This window comes from Phacochoerus africanus, chromosome 1 (genome assembly GCF_016906955.1).
Source record: "Phacochoerus africanus isolate WHEZ1 chromosome 1, ROS_Pafr_v1, whole genome shotgun sequence".
NCBI classification, from domain to species: Eukaryota; Metazoa; Chordata; class Mammalia; order Artiodactyla; family Suidae; genus Phacochoerus; species Phacochoerus africanus.
The window spans coordinates 241,465,668-241,484,251 of NC_062544.1; the positions used below are offsets into that span (position 1 = coordinate 241,465,668).

General features: G+C 33.9%; 1 pseudogene; it reads right to left on the bottom strand.

Moving 5' to 3' along the window:
- Window positions 1-15,608: 15,608 nt before the first annotated feature.
- Window positions 15,609-16,545, bottom strand: LOC125113335 (olfactory receptor 5K3-like; annotated as a pseudogene).
- Between the last annotated feature and the right edge of the window lie 2,039 nt (window positions 16,546-18,584).

The window sequence follows — 18,584 nt, forward strand, 5'->3', positions numbered from 1 at the left end:
ATTGTTAGTATATAGAAATACAATCAATTTATGGGTTTTGGTTTTGTACCCTGCAACTTTTACAGAATGCACTTATGTGCTTTAACAGATTTCTGATAGATTTTTATAATTTTCTAGGTATAGTATCATATCGTCTGCAAAAAGTGGTTGAGGATTCAGCTGGCATTTTCTTGAGGATTTTTGCTTCTATATTCATCATTGATATTTGCCTGTAATTTTATTCTTTGTGGTATCTTTTCTGGTTTTGTTATCATGGTGAAGGTGGCCTCATTGTAAGATTTTGGGAGTTGTTCCTTCCTCTCCAATTTTTTGGGGAAGAGTTTCAGAAAGATATGTATTAAACTTCTTTAAAAGTTTAGTAGAATTTTTCTGTGAATTTATCACATCCTGAGCTTTTGTATTTTGGATGTTTTTAAATCAGTTTCAATGTTAGTAGTTGTGATCAGTCAGTTCACATTTCCATTTATTCCTGGTTTAGTCTTGAAAGATTGTACTTTTGTAAGAATCTGTCCATTACTTCTATGTTGTCCATTGTATTGGCATGTAGATACTTCTAGTAGTCTCTTATGATCCTTTATATTTCTTTCATGTCCATTATAACTTCTTGGTTTTGATTTATAATTTATTGATGTGAGTCTTCTCTCTCTCTCTCTCTCTCTCTTGAAATCTGGCAAAGGATTTATCAAATATATTGATCTTTTCAAAGAATCAGCTTTTAGATTCATTGACCTTTTCTATTGTTTTATTTCATTCATTTATTTATGCATTATTGGCTTTTTTATTTGCTGTTGAGTTGTCTAAGTTTTTTGTACATTTTAGAGAGTAAGCCTTTGTCAGTTGCATTATTTGAAGCTAATTTCTCCCATTCTGTAAGTTGGCTTTTGTTTTCTTATTGGCTTACTTTGCTGTGCAAAATCTTGTCAGATTTATTAGGACCCATTGGTCTATTTTTGCTTTTAATTCTGTTGCTTTGAGAGACTGACCTGAGAAAGCATTTGTAAGGTTGATGTCAGAGAATGTTTTGCCTATGTTCTCTTCCAGAAGTTTGATGGTGTCTTGTCTTATATTTAAATCTTTAAGACATTTCAAGTTTATTTTCATGCATAGTGTGAGGGTGTGTTCCAGTTTCATTGATTTACATGCAACCATCCAGTTTTCCCAGCACCATTTGCTGAAAAGACTTTTTCCCATTTTGTATTCTTGTCTCTTTTGTCAAAGATTAATTGGCTGTAGGTATCTGAGATTATTTCTGGGGACTCTATCATTTCCATTGGTCTGTATGTCTGTTTAGATACCAGTACCACACTGTCTTAATAACTGTGACTTTGTAATATTGCCTGAGGTCTTGGAAAGTTGTGTGTCCTGCTTGGTTTTTGTGCCTAAGGATTACTTTTGCAATTCTGTTGCTTTTGTGGTTCCATATAAATTTTTGGATTTGTTGTTCTAGTTCTGTGAAAAATGACATGGGAAATTGGATAGGGACTGCATTGAATCTGTAGATTGCTTTGTTTAGTATGCCCATTTTAATAATATTAATTTTTTCTAACCCAGAGGCATTTAATATCTTTCCATTTTTTTATCCTCTTTATTTCTTTGATTGATGTTTTATAGTCCTCAGCATATAAGTCTTTCACCTACTTGGTCAGATTTATTCCCAGGTATTTAATTTTTGTGAGTGTGATTTTGGATATTATTGTATTTTTATATTAATTTTCTAATATTTCATTGTTAGTATACATAAGTGCAAGCAATTTCTGAATGTTAATCTTGTATCCTACTACTTGACTGAATTAGTTGATCAGTTTGAATAGTTTATGTGTGGAGTACTTTGCACTTTCTAAATCGTGTATAGTGTTTTTGTATTCCTTTTTAAAGTTTTGTTGTTAGTACACAGAAATGCAACTGATTTCTCAATGTTGATCTTATATCCTACTATTTTGCTGAATTTTTTGATCAGTTCAAGAAGTTTTGGGTTGAGTCTTTAGGGTTTTCTATATATATAATTATGTCATCTGCATACAGTGACAGTTTTACATATTCTCTTCCTATATGGATGCCATTTATTTCTTTTGTTTGATTGCTGTGACTCGGAGTTCCAATACTATGTTGAATAGCAGTGATGAGAGTGTTTATCCCTGTATTGTTCCAGATTTTAGTAGGAAGGCTTTCAGCTTTTCTCCTTTGAGTATTATATTTGCTGTGGGTTTGTCATAAAGGGCTTTGATTATGTTAAGCTATGTTCACACTATACCCACTCTGGTAAGAGTTTTGATCATGAATGTTTGTTGTACTTTGTCAAATGCTTTTTCTGCATCTATTGAGATGATCATATGGTTTTTGACTTTTCTCTTTTTAATGTGCTATATGACATTGATTGATTTGTGTTTGTTGAACCCTCCTGTGAACCTGTGATGAATCCCACCTAGTCATGGTGTACAATATTTTTGATATGTTGTTGGATTCAGCTAGCTAAAATTTTGTTGAGAATTTTTGCATCTATATTCATCAAAGATATTGGTTGATAGTTTTTTGGTGGTATCTTTGTCTAGTTTTGGAATTAGGGTGAAGATCATAGAATGTCTTTGGGAGTGTTCCTTCAACCTTTTGAAAAAGTTTAAGGAGGATGAATAGGATATAAGATTAACATACAGAAACAGTCAGATTTCTGTATACTAAAAATGAAACTTTAAAAAAGGAGTATAAAAACTCAATACATTTTAAAATTACACCCCAAAAAATCAAATACCTTGGAATACACCTGACCAAGGAGTTGAAATATCTGTATGTTGAGAACTGTAAAATGTTAATCAAGGAAATTAAAGAAGATGCAAAGAACTGGAAAGATAGTCCATGCTCCTGAGTTGGAAAATTTAATATTGTAAAAATGGCCATACCACCCAAAGCAATCTACAGATTCAATGCATTCCCTATCAAATTACCCACGACATGGTTCACAGAACTAGAAAAAACCATCCCCAAATTTATATAGAACCACAAATGACAGAGAATTGCCAAAGCAATATGGAGGAACAAAAACCAAGCAGGAGGCATAACTCTCCCAGGCCTCAAGCAATATTCTGAAGCCAAAGTCAACAAGCCAGTGTGGTACCGGTGCCAAAATAGGCATACAAACCAACGGAACAGAATAGAGAACACAGAAATAAACCCAGACACCTATGGTCAATTAATCTTTGACAAAGGAGGCAAGAACATAAAATTCATAATAGACAGTGTATTCAGCAAGAATTGCTGGGAATCTTGGACCACTACACGTAACTTAAACTAGAACACACCCTTACATCATGGAAAAAAAAAAACTCAAAATGAAATAAATAAATATATTTATTATTATAAAAATAAATAATATAAATAATAATAAATAAATAATAAATAATATAATAAATGAAAGAAATATGACTAGACACCACCAAAATCCTGGAAGAGAACATAGGCAAAACATTCTCTGACATCAACCTTAAAACTGATTTCTCAGGTCAATCGCCCAAAGCAACAGAAATAAAAGCAGAAATAAACAAATGGGACCTAATCAAACTGACAAGCTTTTGCATTCCAAAAGAAACCAAGAAGAAAACAAAAAGACAACTTACAGAATGGGAGAAAATAATTTCAAATGATGCAACTGACAAGGGCTTCATCTATGGGATATACTAGCAACTTATACAACTAAACAGCAAAAAAGGCAACATCCCAAATGAAAAATGGGCAAAAGACCTGAAGAGACATTTCTCCAAGGAAGGTATACACATGGCCAACAAGCACTTGAAACAATGCTCAATACCCCTGATTATTAGAGAAATGCAAATCAAAACTACCATGTGATACCACCTCACACTAGTCAGAATTGCCATCATTAATATGTCCACAAATAACAAGTGCTGGAGGGTGTGTGGAGAAAATGGAACCCTCCTGCACTGTTGGTGGGAATGTAAATTTATACAACCACTATGGAGAACAGTATGGAGGTACCTTAGAGAACAATACATCGAACTACCATATGATCTAACAATCCCATTCTTGGGCATATATCTGGACAAAACTTTCCTTAGAAAATGCACATGCACCCACATGTCCATTGCAGCTCTATTCACAACAGCCAAGATCTGGAAACAAATCAAATGTCCATTAACAGATGATCAGATTAGGAAGATGTTGTGTATATATACACAATGGAATACTACTCAGCCATTTGCAGCAACATGGATTGAACTAGAGACTCTCATACTGAGTGGAGTAAGTCAGAAAGATAAATACAAATACCATATAATATCACTTATATCTGGTATGTAATATAAAACACAAAGGAAATTTCCACAGAAAAGAAAATCATGGACTTGGAGTATAGACTTGTGTTTGCTTGGGGGGAGGGGGAGTGAGTGGGATGGATTGGGAGCCTGGGGTTAATGGATGTAAACTATTGCTTTTGGAATAGTTTAACAATGCCATATTGTTGTGTAGCACTGAGAAATATTCTAGTTACTTATGTCTGAGCATGATAATGGGACAAAAATTATGTATACATGTATGTGTAACTGGGTCCTTGTGCTGTGCATTGAAAAAAAATGTGTTTGGGAAATAACAATAAATAAATGAATAAAGTACCATGTCATCAGCATAGAGTTACAATTTTACCTCTTCTCTTCCAATTTGGATAGCTTTTATTTCATTGTTTGTCTGAATAGATAGGATTTCCAATACTATGTGGAATAAAAATGGTGAAAATGGGCATCCTTGTCTTGTTCCACTTTTTAGCCAGAAGGCTTTCAGCTTTTCACCATTGAGTGTTATATTGTCTGTAGATTTGTCATAAACAGCTTTTATTATTTTGAGATTCCTCCATAGCCACTCTGGTAAGAGATTTTTATTTTGAATGGATGTTGGATTTTCTCAAATGCTTTTTCTGCATCTATTTAGATGATTGTGTGGTTTTTTACTTTTTTTTTGTTAATGTAGTGTATGATGCTGATTGATTTGTCTGTTTTGAACCACCTTTGTGAACCTGGGATGAATCCCAGTTGGTCATGCGTATGATCTTTTTTACATATTGTTTGATTTGACTGCCTAAAATTTTGTTGAGAATTTTTGCACCTATACTCGTCAAAGATGTTGGCCTGTAATTTCCCTTTTTTGTAGTAATTTTGTCTAGTTTTGGTATTCAGGTGATGGTGACTTCATAGAATGTCTTTGGGAGTTTTCCTTCTTCTTACACTTTTAGAAAAGTTTAAGGAGGATGGGTGTAAGTTCCTATTTGTATGTTTGGTAGAATTCGCCTGTGAAACCATCTCATCTTGGACTTTTGTTTGTAGGGAGTCTTTTTATTTCGTATTCAATTTCATTTCCAGCTATTGGTCTATTCAGTTAATCTGTTTCTTTTTGATTCAGTTTTGGCCAGCTGTAATTCTCTAGAAAGTTGTCCATTTCTTCTATGTTGTCAAATTTGTTGAGATATAATTGTTCTTAATATTCTATAGTATCCATTGTAATTTCTCTTTTTTTCGTTTCTTATTTTGTTTATTTGGGTTTTTTTCTCTCCTCTTTTTGGTAAGTCTGGCCAGAGTTTTGTCAATTATTTTTACCTTTTCTAAGAACCAACTCTTGGTTATATTGTTTTTTTCTATTGTTTTTTGAATACCTAATTTATTGATTACTTCTCTGATCTTTATGATTTCCTTCCTTCTACTGACTTTAGGTTTTGTATATTTTATTTTTATACTTCATTTAGGTGTTGTGTTAAGTTGTCACTTCAAGATTTTTCTTCTTTTTTGAGGAAGGCCTGTATCCCCATGAACTTCCTTCTAAGCAATGCTTTTGTGGCGTCCCATAGGTTTTGAAAGGTTATGTCTTCATTATCATTTGACTCGAGGTATTTTTTAATTCCCTTTTTTGATTTCCTCATTAATACACTGTTTTTTTACAATCATGTTTTTTAATCTCCATGTCGTTAGTTTTTTTTCTCATTTTTTTTTCCTGTGGCTGATTTCCAGTTTCTTGCCATTTTGGTCACAGAACATATTTGAAATAATATGTTTTTTGAAATATTTCTATACTCTTCATATATGTGTCCCAGATGTGATCAATCCTTGAAAAAGTTCTATGTGCACTTGAAATATATGTATACTATGATTTTTTTAAATGTAATGTCATGAAGATGTCAATTAAGTCTAACTTTTCTATTGTGTCATTTAGGATCTCCCTTTCCTAATTAATTTTCTGTCTAGAGAATCCGTCCATTGAGGTTAGTGGGCTTTTAAATTCTCCTACTATTATTGTATTCCCAACAATTTCTCTTTTTATGTCTGTTAGTATTTGTCGTATGTATCTGGGTGATCCTATATTAGGGTAATATATACTGACAATTGTAATATCTTCTTCAATATATCCTTTTATCATTAAACATTGTCATTTATCTTTCTTTAAAATCTTCATTTTAAAGACTTTTTTTTCTGATGTGAATATTGCCAATTCCTGCTTTCCTGTCTTGTCCACTGCCAAAAAGTATCTTTTCTGATTTCCTCACTGTCAATCTATATGCGTCTTTTCCCTAAGATGAGTTTCTTATAGACAGTATATTTTAGGCTCTTGCTTTTTTATCCAGTCTTACACTTTGTGTATTTTGATTCAACATCCAGCTCATTGACATTCAAGGTAATTGTTGATTAATATGCATTTATCACTATTTTAAACCTTGTTTTACATTTGATTCTATGTTTCTCCTTTGTTCCTTTTTATGTTTGGATGATTTCATTTCATCTTATGCTTGTGTACTTTCCTTTTTAGATTTTGTGAATGTAATGTTTGGTTTTTATTTGTGACTTCCCTGTTTTCCAGGTAGGTTAACTCCTTCCTGTATCTCCTTGCTTTAACCTCACAGTCATGTAGATTCAAACACATTCTTAAAAAGTCTATATTTCTTACTTTCCTTCCCCACATTTTATGATTTTGAAGTCCTTTTTATAAAATCCTCATGTTGGTCCCTTTGCTTTTCCTTGTGTTTATCATTACTTTTACAGTGGCTTTTTAAAAAATTATTCATTTTAGATCTGTATACTGGCTTATTTAAGTGATTGCTTTCCAATTGTGAATTCCTCCATCCTCTTTATTCTTACATTTTTTTAAATTTAGAGAAGCCCTTTCAATATTTCTTTTAGAATGTGTTTATAATTATTATACTCTTTTAACTGTTGTTTGTTGGAAAAATTCTGTATTTCTCCTTATAATTTAAATGATGCTCTTGCTGGGTAGATTATTCTGGGCTGCAGATTTTTCCCTTTTAGAAATTTAAATATATCTCGCCACTTTTTTTATCTCTACTTTTTCTGTAGAGAAATCAGATGATAGCCTTAAGGGAGTTCCCTTATAATTAACCCTTTGTTTTTCTATTGCTGACTTTAGCATCTTTTTATCTTAATTTTTGTTATAATATATTTTGGTGCGGGCTTCTTTGGGTTCAACTTGTTTGGGGACCTCTGCGCTTCCTGTATCTAGATATCTGTTTCCTTTATATTTGGAAAGTTTTCATCCATAATTTCTTTTAAAAAAATTCAATCCCCTTTTTCTTCTACTTCTAGAATTCCTATTATGTGTATATTGGCATTCTTAATATTATCCTGTAGATCTCTTATATTGCTTTCCTGTTCTTTCATTTGGTTTTCTCCCTGCTGTCCCAATGGCATGATATCCATTAGTCTATCTTCAAAGTCACTATTTCATTCCTCTGCATTATTCATTCTGCTCTTCAGTGCCTTTAGCTCATGTTACATCTCAGTAAATGAATTTTCTAAATTTTCATAGTTCCCTCTTATGTTTTCTAGTTCCTTTCTAAAGTAATCTGCATTACTGTTCATATCTGCTCTTATTTGCAATATATTAACCCTCAACTCCTTCAGTATTTTCACTATCTCACTTTTGAACTCAGTGTATATTACACTGTAGAGGTCTATTTCATTGTTTGCTGCTTCAAGTGAATTCTCCTGTTATTTTAAGTGGAAATGCTTCCTGAGCTTCTTCATTTGCTTGTGTTTTTATTTTTCTGTGATTTTAGGGAAACAAAACTGTAACCTTGGAGGGCTATTTCTATGCAAGAGCATCTCTTTGTATTTTGTGGGGGGTTACTATTTATTTTTGGCATGTGGGTTTTGATATTTGCTGTCTCTTCTTTTCAGTGTGAGCAAGCTGTTATTCCTCAGGGTTCTGAGTGTTTCCAGGGAGTAGGAGGCACTGCATAGGGCTAGCAGTCAGAGCCTCCTTCCTGGGCTCTTGACAGTAGCAGGGACCTGCAGGAAGGTGGTGCAGGCTACTTCTTGTTGCAGGGCCATGGGAAGTGATAATGAGACTTTGGCAGATTTAGGAGGTGCCCAGGGCAGTTGTTAGTGGCAATGGGAATGTGTGTGAGGTCCCAGGGGAGTGAAAGAACAACAGGTGGTGTTTTGCACAATGCCTTCCTCTGTGATGCCCTTGGAGGTAATTGGGAATGCAAGTGGTCCCTGTTCATGGATCCCTAATGGTGGTGGGATGTGTCTACCTCTGGAGTCAGAGATGATTGTGGTGGTTTTCCCCCACCTCTAGACCATGCATGAAAAACACCATCCAGCTTAATCATTACAGGAAGTGCTGCACAGCCTTCTCCTAGTTGCAGGGTCCTGGGTAGTGATGGTGATCAAGCATCTGGGAGCGGTCTGGAGTGTTTGGGAGTGGGAACAGCAGGGAGGGTATATTCCCATGGGAGTTAGAACAACAACAGGTGGTGCTTAGTTGCAGTGCCCTCTTTTTGGCTGACCTGTGAGGTGACTGGGGCCACAGGAGGAGCCCATTCACAGACACATCCCTCTGGTTTCTGAGATGACTGCTGTGGTTTGTCTCCACCACCTGTAGATCACACAAGTGGAACCATGTAGCCCGTAGCCACCTGCTCCCCTAGCCCACTCAAGAGGTGCCTGGCCACTCATAGTCTGCACCAGAAAAGCCTGTTCTCCTGTAGCCAGAGCAAGTGTCTTATTGCCACCTGTAGCCTGCACCACAGGTGCCCCACACTCTGAGATCCTGCATGCACAGGGAGATTCCTATAGTGGTCAATGCTCCACCTCTCACCCTCCCCAACAATGGAACCTTGCTTCTCCTGTGGCCTGAGACCAACTCCCAGATTCCCTCACCTGTTGCTTTCTGCTCCCCAGCCTGTGGCCAATACTAGTCCTCTCCTTGGAACTGACCTCTGGAGCCATAATAAAAAAGCAGACAATAACAAGTACTGCAGGTTATGTGGCAAAAATGTAAGACTTAGGCCCTGTTCTTGTGAATGTAAAATGGAATATCTGCTTTGGAAAACATCCTAGTAATTTTTCAAAAGGCTACACGTAAATTAGAGTTTGGGATTAACATATATGCACTACTATATTTAAAATAGATAAGCTACTTTATAGCAAAGGGATCTATACTCAATATTTTGTTACAACCTGTGAAGGAAAATATGTTTATGTGTGAATCTCTTTGCTGTATATCTGAAACAAATAGAGCAATGTAAATGAACTATCCTTCAGTTGAGAAAAATTAAATTGAATTTAAAATAAAAATTTTAATAGGCTAATAGTAGTGTTATCGCATGATCCAGTAATTCCACTGATAGCTATAAACACAAGCAAAATGAAAATATATGTACAAATAAAGACTTACATGATTGTTCAGAGCAGTGTTGTTTATATTTGACAAACTTATTCTAAAGTATATATGGAATGGCCCAAAACTCAAATAGCCAACAATAATGAAAAAGAAGAAAGTTGGAGGGCTCAAACTACTTGATTTCAAGACTTACTAGAGAATAACAGAACTCAAGATAGCGTGTTATTTCTCAAATAGGCATGGGGGTGAAGGAGAGGGAATAAAGAGCCTAGAATAGAGCACATACAGATGTATTCAATCTTTGACAAAGGAGCAAAGGCAATTAGGTGAACTTTTCATAAAAATTTTGCTGGAACTAATTTATTTCTATTAAATTAATTTTACAGAAGTTTTACAGAAGTTTACCAAAGTAAATTACAGATCAAATGTAAAATTCAAAACTATAAACTTTTCTAGGAGAAAACATGGGAGGATATTTAGGTTGGATAATTGGGAAAAAAGTTTCATGTGAACTTTATGTTAGGTGATATTAAATTTCTTGATAATAATGATACACATACATATATACATGAAGGAAATACACACATACATTTGGGCATAAGTAATTGTGGTAAAACAACAATTGTTTAACAGTATTTTTTAAAAATCTGAGCACATTAATTTTGTAATTCTCTCAACATTTCTGTAGGTTTGAAATATTCCAAAATAAAATTTGAGGAAAATCTCACTAATTATATTTTTTCCTAAATCTCTACTCTATTTCTCTGCCCATTAACAAATAAACTTCTTGAAATGTATTCTCTCATGCTACTTTGACTTATTTATGCTATATGACTTTTTAATTTTTTATTTTATTTATAATTTTATTTTATTTATAATTTTACATCATTTATTTTACTTGTTGATTTTAGATTTTTAAAACTTTTCTTAGGTCTCAATGGAATAATGACATCCAGTTATGTTTGTTTTGAGGCTTAACGTAAAACATGTAAAGCTTTTAGTATGTTGTCCAGTGTATCTTAATCTTTCAATAAACTGTGATCATTTACTCTGCACATGATTTCATATCTCTTTGCCTTCTCTCCTGTGCTTTAGGTATAAATTTATAACTGCCTTTGAGAGAGCTCCATTTGAACATTATCATGCTACCTAAAACTTACTATGTGTAGATTTTAACTCACCTTTCTTCTTATCCTTTTTCCAATTTCTATATTCTTTATGTTTCCCCATAAAATAGACTTTCAGTGGTGACATAATTTTTGATGCCTCTTGTGCCCTTGCCTCATACATGCAATCTGTAACCATGGTTTTCTGGTTCTACATAATGTCTATCTTGCTAAAATTCTGCTGTCCTACCCTTGTTTGTACTACTGTATGATGAAAGGATTCTTTCCACTATCTCTCCTATAATCTATTTTAAACATTTTCCCAGTCTGATTTGCAAAAGCATAGATTTGATCACATCAACCTTTTACTCAAAAACATCCAATGACTTCTCATCACTTATAAAGCAAAGATTCTAGAAACAATCTAGAATCATTTAGATTTAGTCTCATATCCAAGCTCTAGCATTAGCTGGTTCTATCTTTGCAATGTATTCTGTTCCCAATAATTTGCTTTAGTACAACTCACTTTTTAAAATTTTTTATAAGTATAGTTAACTTACAAGGCTCTTATAATTTCTCCTGTACAACAAAGTGACCTAGTCATGCACATACATACATGCATTCTCTCTCATAATCACTTCCCACATAGAGTATCAGAGAAAACTGGGTGGAGTTCTCTGTGCTTTACAGCATGTCCTTCTTGGTAATCATTCCATATATCTCAATGTGCAAATCCCAAACCCCCATATCATCCCTCTCACCCCCTAAACTGTCTTTTTTGGTAACCATTGGTTTTTCAATGTCTGGGGTCTGAATCTATTCATTTCTATCCATTTATTTTTTAGATCCCACATATAGTTGATATCATATGATGTTTATCTTTCACTATCTGACTAACTCCACTTGGCATGATGGTTTCTAGGCCCATCCATGTTGCTGCAAATGGCATTATTGCATTAATTTTTATGGCTGAGTAATATTCCATTGTATATATGTACCGCATTTTTTATCCATTCTTCTGCTTATGGACATTTAAATTGATCCCTTATTTTGGCTATTGTAAATATTGTTACAGTGAACATTGGTGTGCATGTATCTTTTCACATTATGTATTTCTCTGCATAGATGTCCAGAAGTAGTATTGCTGGATCACACTGTAGTTCTATTTTAAGCTTTTTCTGAGGAACCTCAGTACTGTTTTCCATACTAGTTGCACCAATGTATAGTTCCACTAACAGTGTAAGAATATGTTTTAAACTTAATGTTATGTATTACACTTGACTTACCATGACATTTTAGTTTAAATGGTACAGCAAAGTGAATCAGTCTCACATATAAATTAATCAATTTTTTTCCATATAGGTTAATACAAATTATTGAGTAGATTTTCCTGTGCTATATAGTAGGTTCTCATTAATCATATGATTTTACAGTAATTTGTATATGTCATGTTATTTCCGCCATGCCAATTCCTCCCTCCCCCTAACTGTTTAAACTTATGGTTGCCATAAAACTGGCTTTGAAGTCTATGAGTTTGTTTCAAAAATTAATCATATGCTTTTTTATAATAATATGTCTGTTATTTTCACCCTTCCAATTCTTCCCTCCTGCTAACTGTTTAAACCCATGGTAATCATAAAATTGGTTTTGAAATCTGTAACTTTGTTTCATAAATAAGTTATTTAGGGTCATTTTATTAGATTCCATACATAAATGATATCATGTGATGAGGTTTTTTGTTTGCCTTACTTCACTCATCATAATAATCTCTAGATCTATCCATGATGTTGCAAATGGCATTATATCATTCTTTTTATGGCTGAGTAATATTCCACTGTCTATATGTACCACTTTTTTTAATCCATTCCTCAGTTGGTGGACCTTTAAGTTGCCTCCATGGCTATTGTAAGTAGTGCAGCAATAAATATTGTGGTGCATGTATCTTTTGGAATTATGGTTTTCTCTGTATAGATGCCCAGGAGTGGGATTGCTGGATCATTTGACATAGTTGTTAAGAACATGGATTCTAGAGACAGATAGTCTGAGGTTGACTCCTGAGCTCCACCTTAATATTTATTTGGACGAGTTATGAAGCCTCTCTATCCCTTATATTTTTAAGGTGGATTCATAAATTAAAATTTAGTAATGAAAGTAAAAATCTTAATAGATGTCCTGAATAGTTAAATATATATTACTAAAAAGTTAATTGTAAGCTAAAGAATATGTGATGATTAATTTAAAATGGGGTATATACATGGAAGATAAGGCAAGAAGCATGAATATATCAGTTACTATTTATTCTATTGTAAATAAAGCTTCTTTTCCAAAGAAGCTTAAACAGTAATATCTGTTGGATTATACCACCAAAAGTAAGGTTTATTCTGGTGAATCTGGGTCTGTTTCTCTGTAATCCCTTCAGCAATGCCCCCTTTCCTTGGACCTCTTCTCCAGGCTGGTTTACCACTTGATGGCGAATTGGACATAGAATATGCCAGACACCGTATTCAAGTGCTGTGATATTCAGAGGGATAAACGTATATTTTGTGATCTCTTTTAAAATATAGGATTCATATTTCCCAGAAACTTCTAGAAAATCACTTCCATTATCTCAATATCCCCAAATAAGTCACAGTTTCCTCCCTTAACAGACCTCTGGGATTCAGTGTTGCTAAGGATGGGGATGAGTATGACAGAAATACATAGCAAAAATAATAGTACCCTTAGAAAAGGGATACAAAATCAATGCAAGCAAGTACAACAGCTAAAAATAGCCATTAAATTGGAAGATAATACTGGATGTACAAAATCCAGCTAATTCAGAGCTTCTGAATTTTTTTTGCTCTATATTCATTTTAGCTCATAAAATGTACTAAGAACTGAAAGAGCTTCGTTTGTGTGAATTATATCTGTCAGTATATACAATATTAGAAATTAGAACCAAGAAAGTAAAATGTGATTATTCATTAATTCATTCAAAAATAAAAATAATAAATGCATTGCCCTTTTACTTTTATAAATATATTAAAATTATTGAGGATTTATGTACATATTAACTGCATCACTTTGTTGTATAGCAGAGATTACCACAACACAGTAATGGAACTAAATCTCCTCCAATAAAAATTTAAAAATGAAAAAATATATTGAAAGAAATGTTTATTGAATGGCCAAATGTGTTATGCTTCTAATTAATTATTGATGATATGATATCAGTTGTGACATGGTTGATACAGGATGTATATTGGCATTCATTATATTATTAACAGGTTAAATTTACTATGTAGAGTATTCTCTCCTTTTAGACTATTCTTCTGTTTCAATTCTCTTCATCTAACATGTGAATTATCAAAGTTATTCCCCTTGCTTCAGTCTCTTTAAAATCAATTGAAAGATCATGTTCCTAAAATGTACAGTTATATTACTCTGCCTCAGTGTCTGATGCTTCTAAGATAGGTTCAGATTCCATAGAGCAACCTTTAAGATGCTGAATAACCTTAACCTTTTCCACCCTTTATTAGATCATATTCACAACCAGCTTTCACCAATGCTGTTGTCAGCTTTCTGACTCTGTCCAATGATGCATCTCCCTCATCCCCATTCCCAGTAACACACTCATTTCCATAAACATTGTCTCTGGTCATACCCATTGCTGTTTTCCTCCAAATACTAAAAAAATCCTGTTATTTAAAGGCACAATTACTTCTAATGCTACTTAAGAAATAAATGTCCCATGTTACAGGGATCTCCACTTTCTGAAATCCTATGTATGTGAGGAAAAAACAATATTGTTTCAAATTCAAGCTTAGTCCAATGACCTGGATGAATTTAGGCAAACTTCAAAATATTTCAAAGTATGAGATTTTTACTAAGAAAAATCATGAAAAGTCATGTCTAACTACTTGATAGGTTGAATGTTTGGCATGTCTAGCTTAATACTTGGCAGACTGTAGGCTCTAAGTGAATTAATTTTTTTTTTTACAAATTTCCACATGTGAAGATCAATAAATATTTTATATATTTATTTTTTTTATTTTCTACCTTATTTCTGCTTGAATAGCACCTCCACCTTTTTGTTAATGCTGTGCATGTATCAGTACTTTACATCGGAATCCAGGTTTATTATATTCCTAATAACAAGGAAGGCAAGTAATAATATCACAAAGAAAAAATACCTAATTTTACAAATAACTCTGTTCATGAATTACATTGTCATATATCATGGATAACAAGTCAAACTACATGGAAATGTAAAATCCATATAGTTATCAGTATAAATAGCATCATTTTCAACTACAGATTGGTAAATCACTAGTGTATTCAGGTAGTCAATTAGGAGAATATGAGAGAAATTTGACTAACACTAAAGAGGGAAATATACCTGGCTAGAGAGTACATGTTCAGCTTGAATTAACATTCAAGTACAATCTCTTGAACAAACTCAAAATTGAGATTCAAGTTTAACAGTACAGCATACTTCCTTCAGATGCTATTTTTTAAGAAGGGATTAATATTTGAGACCTTCGAATGTGCAGGAGTTTGCAAGATTATGCCTTTGGATTCTGAATATGGCTAGCTGTATTAATGGAGTTAAACTTCTATGTAGTGAATTCTCTTCCAAACCTCTGTTAAATTTGTTGAAAATTACAACTCATTGTACTCTGGAACAAAGAGTTACTGTTGTGACTGAATACACCCAAATACAATTTGTGACCTCAGAAGTAATTATTTAGTTCACCCCTGATGGAATCTAGAAGATTAAAATTTGAAATATATTTTAGCAGAATTTCTCCCTCTGAACTTGTTTATTTGATTCATAGACTATCAGGTTTCAGTATTAAAATCAGTTGTCCATTTGGGGTATTTGTTTCAATTTTATGACATCTTAATAATTTTTTTCATGACATTTATTACTTCCTTATTTCTTAAACTGTAAATGAAAGGATTTAATAATGGGATAACTACAGTATAAAAAACACCAAGGAGTAAATCTTTATCTTCTTCATTAAGTGAATTTGGTCGAATATACATGAAGAGAAGAGATCCATAGAATATTGAGACAGAGAGAAAGTGGGATGCACAAGTAGACAAAGCTTTCCCTCTGCCCTTGGTGGATTTCATTGTGAAAATTGTGAAAAGGATAAAAAGGTAAGAGATTATTACTGTGATAACAGTGAAGATTTGAATGAATCCAGCAATGATTAATAGCATCAACTTATTAATATAAGGGTCGACACAGGAGAGTCTGAACAATTGAAGAACATCACAAAAAAAGTGATTGATTTGATGAGACCTACAGAAAGTTAATCTAAACAGAAGCTCAACATGAATCATGGAATGCAGGTTTCCAGCTAGGTAGGCTCCTGTGGTCATCCGAAGGCAGTGTTTCCTTGACATCATGGTGTGGTACTGCAGTGGGTTGCAGATGGCCACATAGCGATCATAGGCCATGGCTGCCAGAAGGAAGCAGTCTGTAGTTTCAGCCAAGCAGAGAAAGTACCATTGTGCCATGCATTCATAGAGGGAAATTATTCTGTCCTTAGAAAAGAAATTCTCTAGCATTTTGGGGGTGATGGCACAGGAACAACAGGAATCCATCAGAGCAAGGTTACCCAGAAAGATACATTGGTGTGTGAAGGTGATGCTCTGTACATATCAATGCCACCAGACCAAGGTTTCCCACCATGGTGATTAGGTAGATGGTAAGGAACACCAAAAACAGAAGGGTCCTCAGCTCTGGGAGATGTGTAAATCCTGTGAGGATAAACTCTATTGACAAGGATTGGTTATCCCCAGTCATCTCTACATTCATTTCCTTTTGAGACAGAAACTATGGATATATAAAATGGATAGGGAGTTTTGTCTTGGTCGATGCAAACTGTTACGTTTGGAATGGATGAACAGTTTTGTCTTACTTTATGTCATAGGGAACTCTGTATAACTGGGTCATTTTCTATACAATAGAAATTGAAGAAACCTTGTAAACCAACTATAATGTAATGAAAAAAATTCTAAATTAGAGTATGTATGTAGCTTTACTATTAAAATTTTCTATTTAGAACAAGGGGTGAGTTTCTTCAAGTTTCTCCTACTGTATTGTGATACAAACTCATGATCTTATTGGGGATATTTGTTCCCATAATATGTCAGTTCCTAGTCCTCAATTCTGAATCTCAAAATTAACAAGATTGTTTTGATTATTTCAGTGCTGATGCTCACCGTTGCAAAGGTTTTTCTTTATGAATTTATGCAAGTGTAGTGTATAAATCTAGGTAATGATATTTGTTTCACGGTGCCCTCACAATTTCAGTTTCAATTTTTATATTAGAGATCCTTAAAATGAATTTAAAATCACTATATATATATATATATATATATATATATATAATCTCATTGAGCAAAATTCTTCATATTCTCTCTAAACTGGCTAAACATTTTGAAAGTCATAAATAATAGGTTTAATTTATATTTTAATAATTGTTTGAAGATTACTAAGGATTAATGAATGAGACTACTGTCATTTGAAATAAGTCAACTTGGAGAGCTAAGGAATAAAAATATTGCATTGACGATCACCTCTTTATCCCTTTTCCAGTGTCATACCCATTTCCATGAACATTTCACTCTCTCCATGCCATCAATCCTATTGAATTTTCCCATATACTTCCCTATACTTTTTCTTCCTTTAACTAAATCTTAGTTTATACATAATGCTACTTAATAAAGCTAACTAAATACCTCCGATCCTACTAATTTCCACTTTCTAGACTCTCCAGCATGTCTTATATGCCCAACACAATCTGCTATGGCTTATGTCTAACCTACATTGAAGTTTTTTTTTTGTATATGTGCACATATTTTCCTTATTGTAAACATTTTGAGGTTATCTCTAAATTGTACCTCTTATAACAGCTGTATATTGCTATGGGGGTAAATCAGTATTGATTCCAGTCCTAATTCCATCTCAGTTACATGGGATGGGTGAACTTGTTTTCAGGGTCATACCAATGATCCTTAATGACTTCTTTGGTGGTCTTTCCAGTGATCCTAAGTGACCACTTCCACAAATTGAGTCTTTTAATTTTTTTTTGTCTTTTTTGTCTTTGTTGTTGTTGTTGTTGTTGCTATTTCTTGGGCCGCTCCCGTGGCATATGGAGGTTTCCAGGCTAGGGGTTGAATCGGAGCTGTAGCCACCAGCCTACGCCAGAGCCACAGCAGCGCGGGATCCGAGCCGTGTCTGCAACCTACACCACAGCTCATGGCAATGCCGCATTGTTAACCCACTGAGCAAGGGCAGGGACCGAACCCGCAACCTCATGGTTCCTAGTCGGATTCGTTAACCACTGCGCCACGACGGGAACTCCGAGTCTTTTAATTTTTAAGAAGATTCTACAAATAGAATTATATAAAACTCATCAATTTCAAAAATTAAAGTTAATAGGAAAAATATGTAAAAACACAACTCAATAAGAAATGTGCAAACATTGAGATTAAAAAATGTACAGAGGAACTAAAAACCTGTTTTTACAAAAGACAGCCAAATAGCCAACAGATACATGAGAAGATGTTCAATACCACTAATCATTAGATAAATGCAAATCAAAACCATGACGTATCACCTGACACATGTCAGAATACCTGTCATAAGGAACACAAGAGGTGCAGGTATTGGCTAGAATGTGGACAATACAGAATGTGGAGACAACTCTTGGTGAGAATGTAAATGGTTTCACTCATGATGGATACCAATATCAATTTTCCTCAAATAATTAAAATTAGAACTACCATGTAATCCAGCAATTCAACTTCTGTGTATATATTCAAAGGAAATGAAAACAAATCATTCAAGTG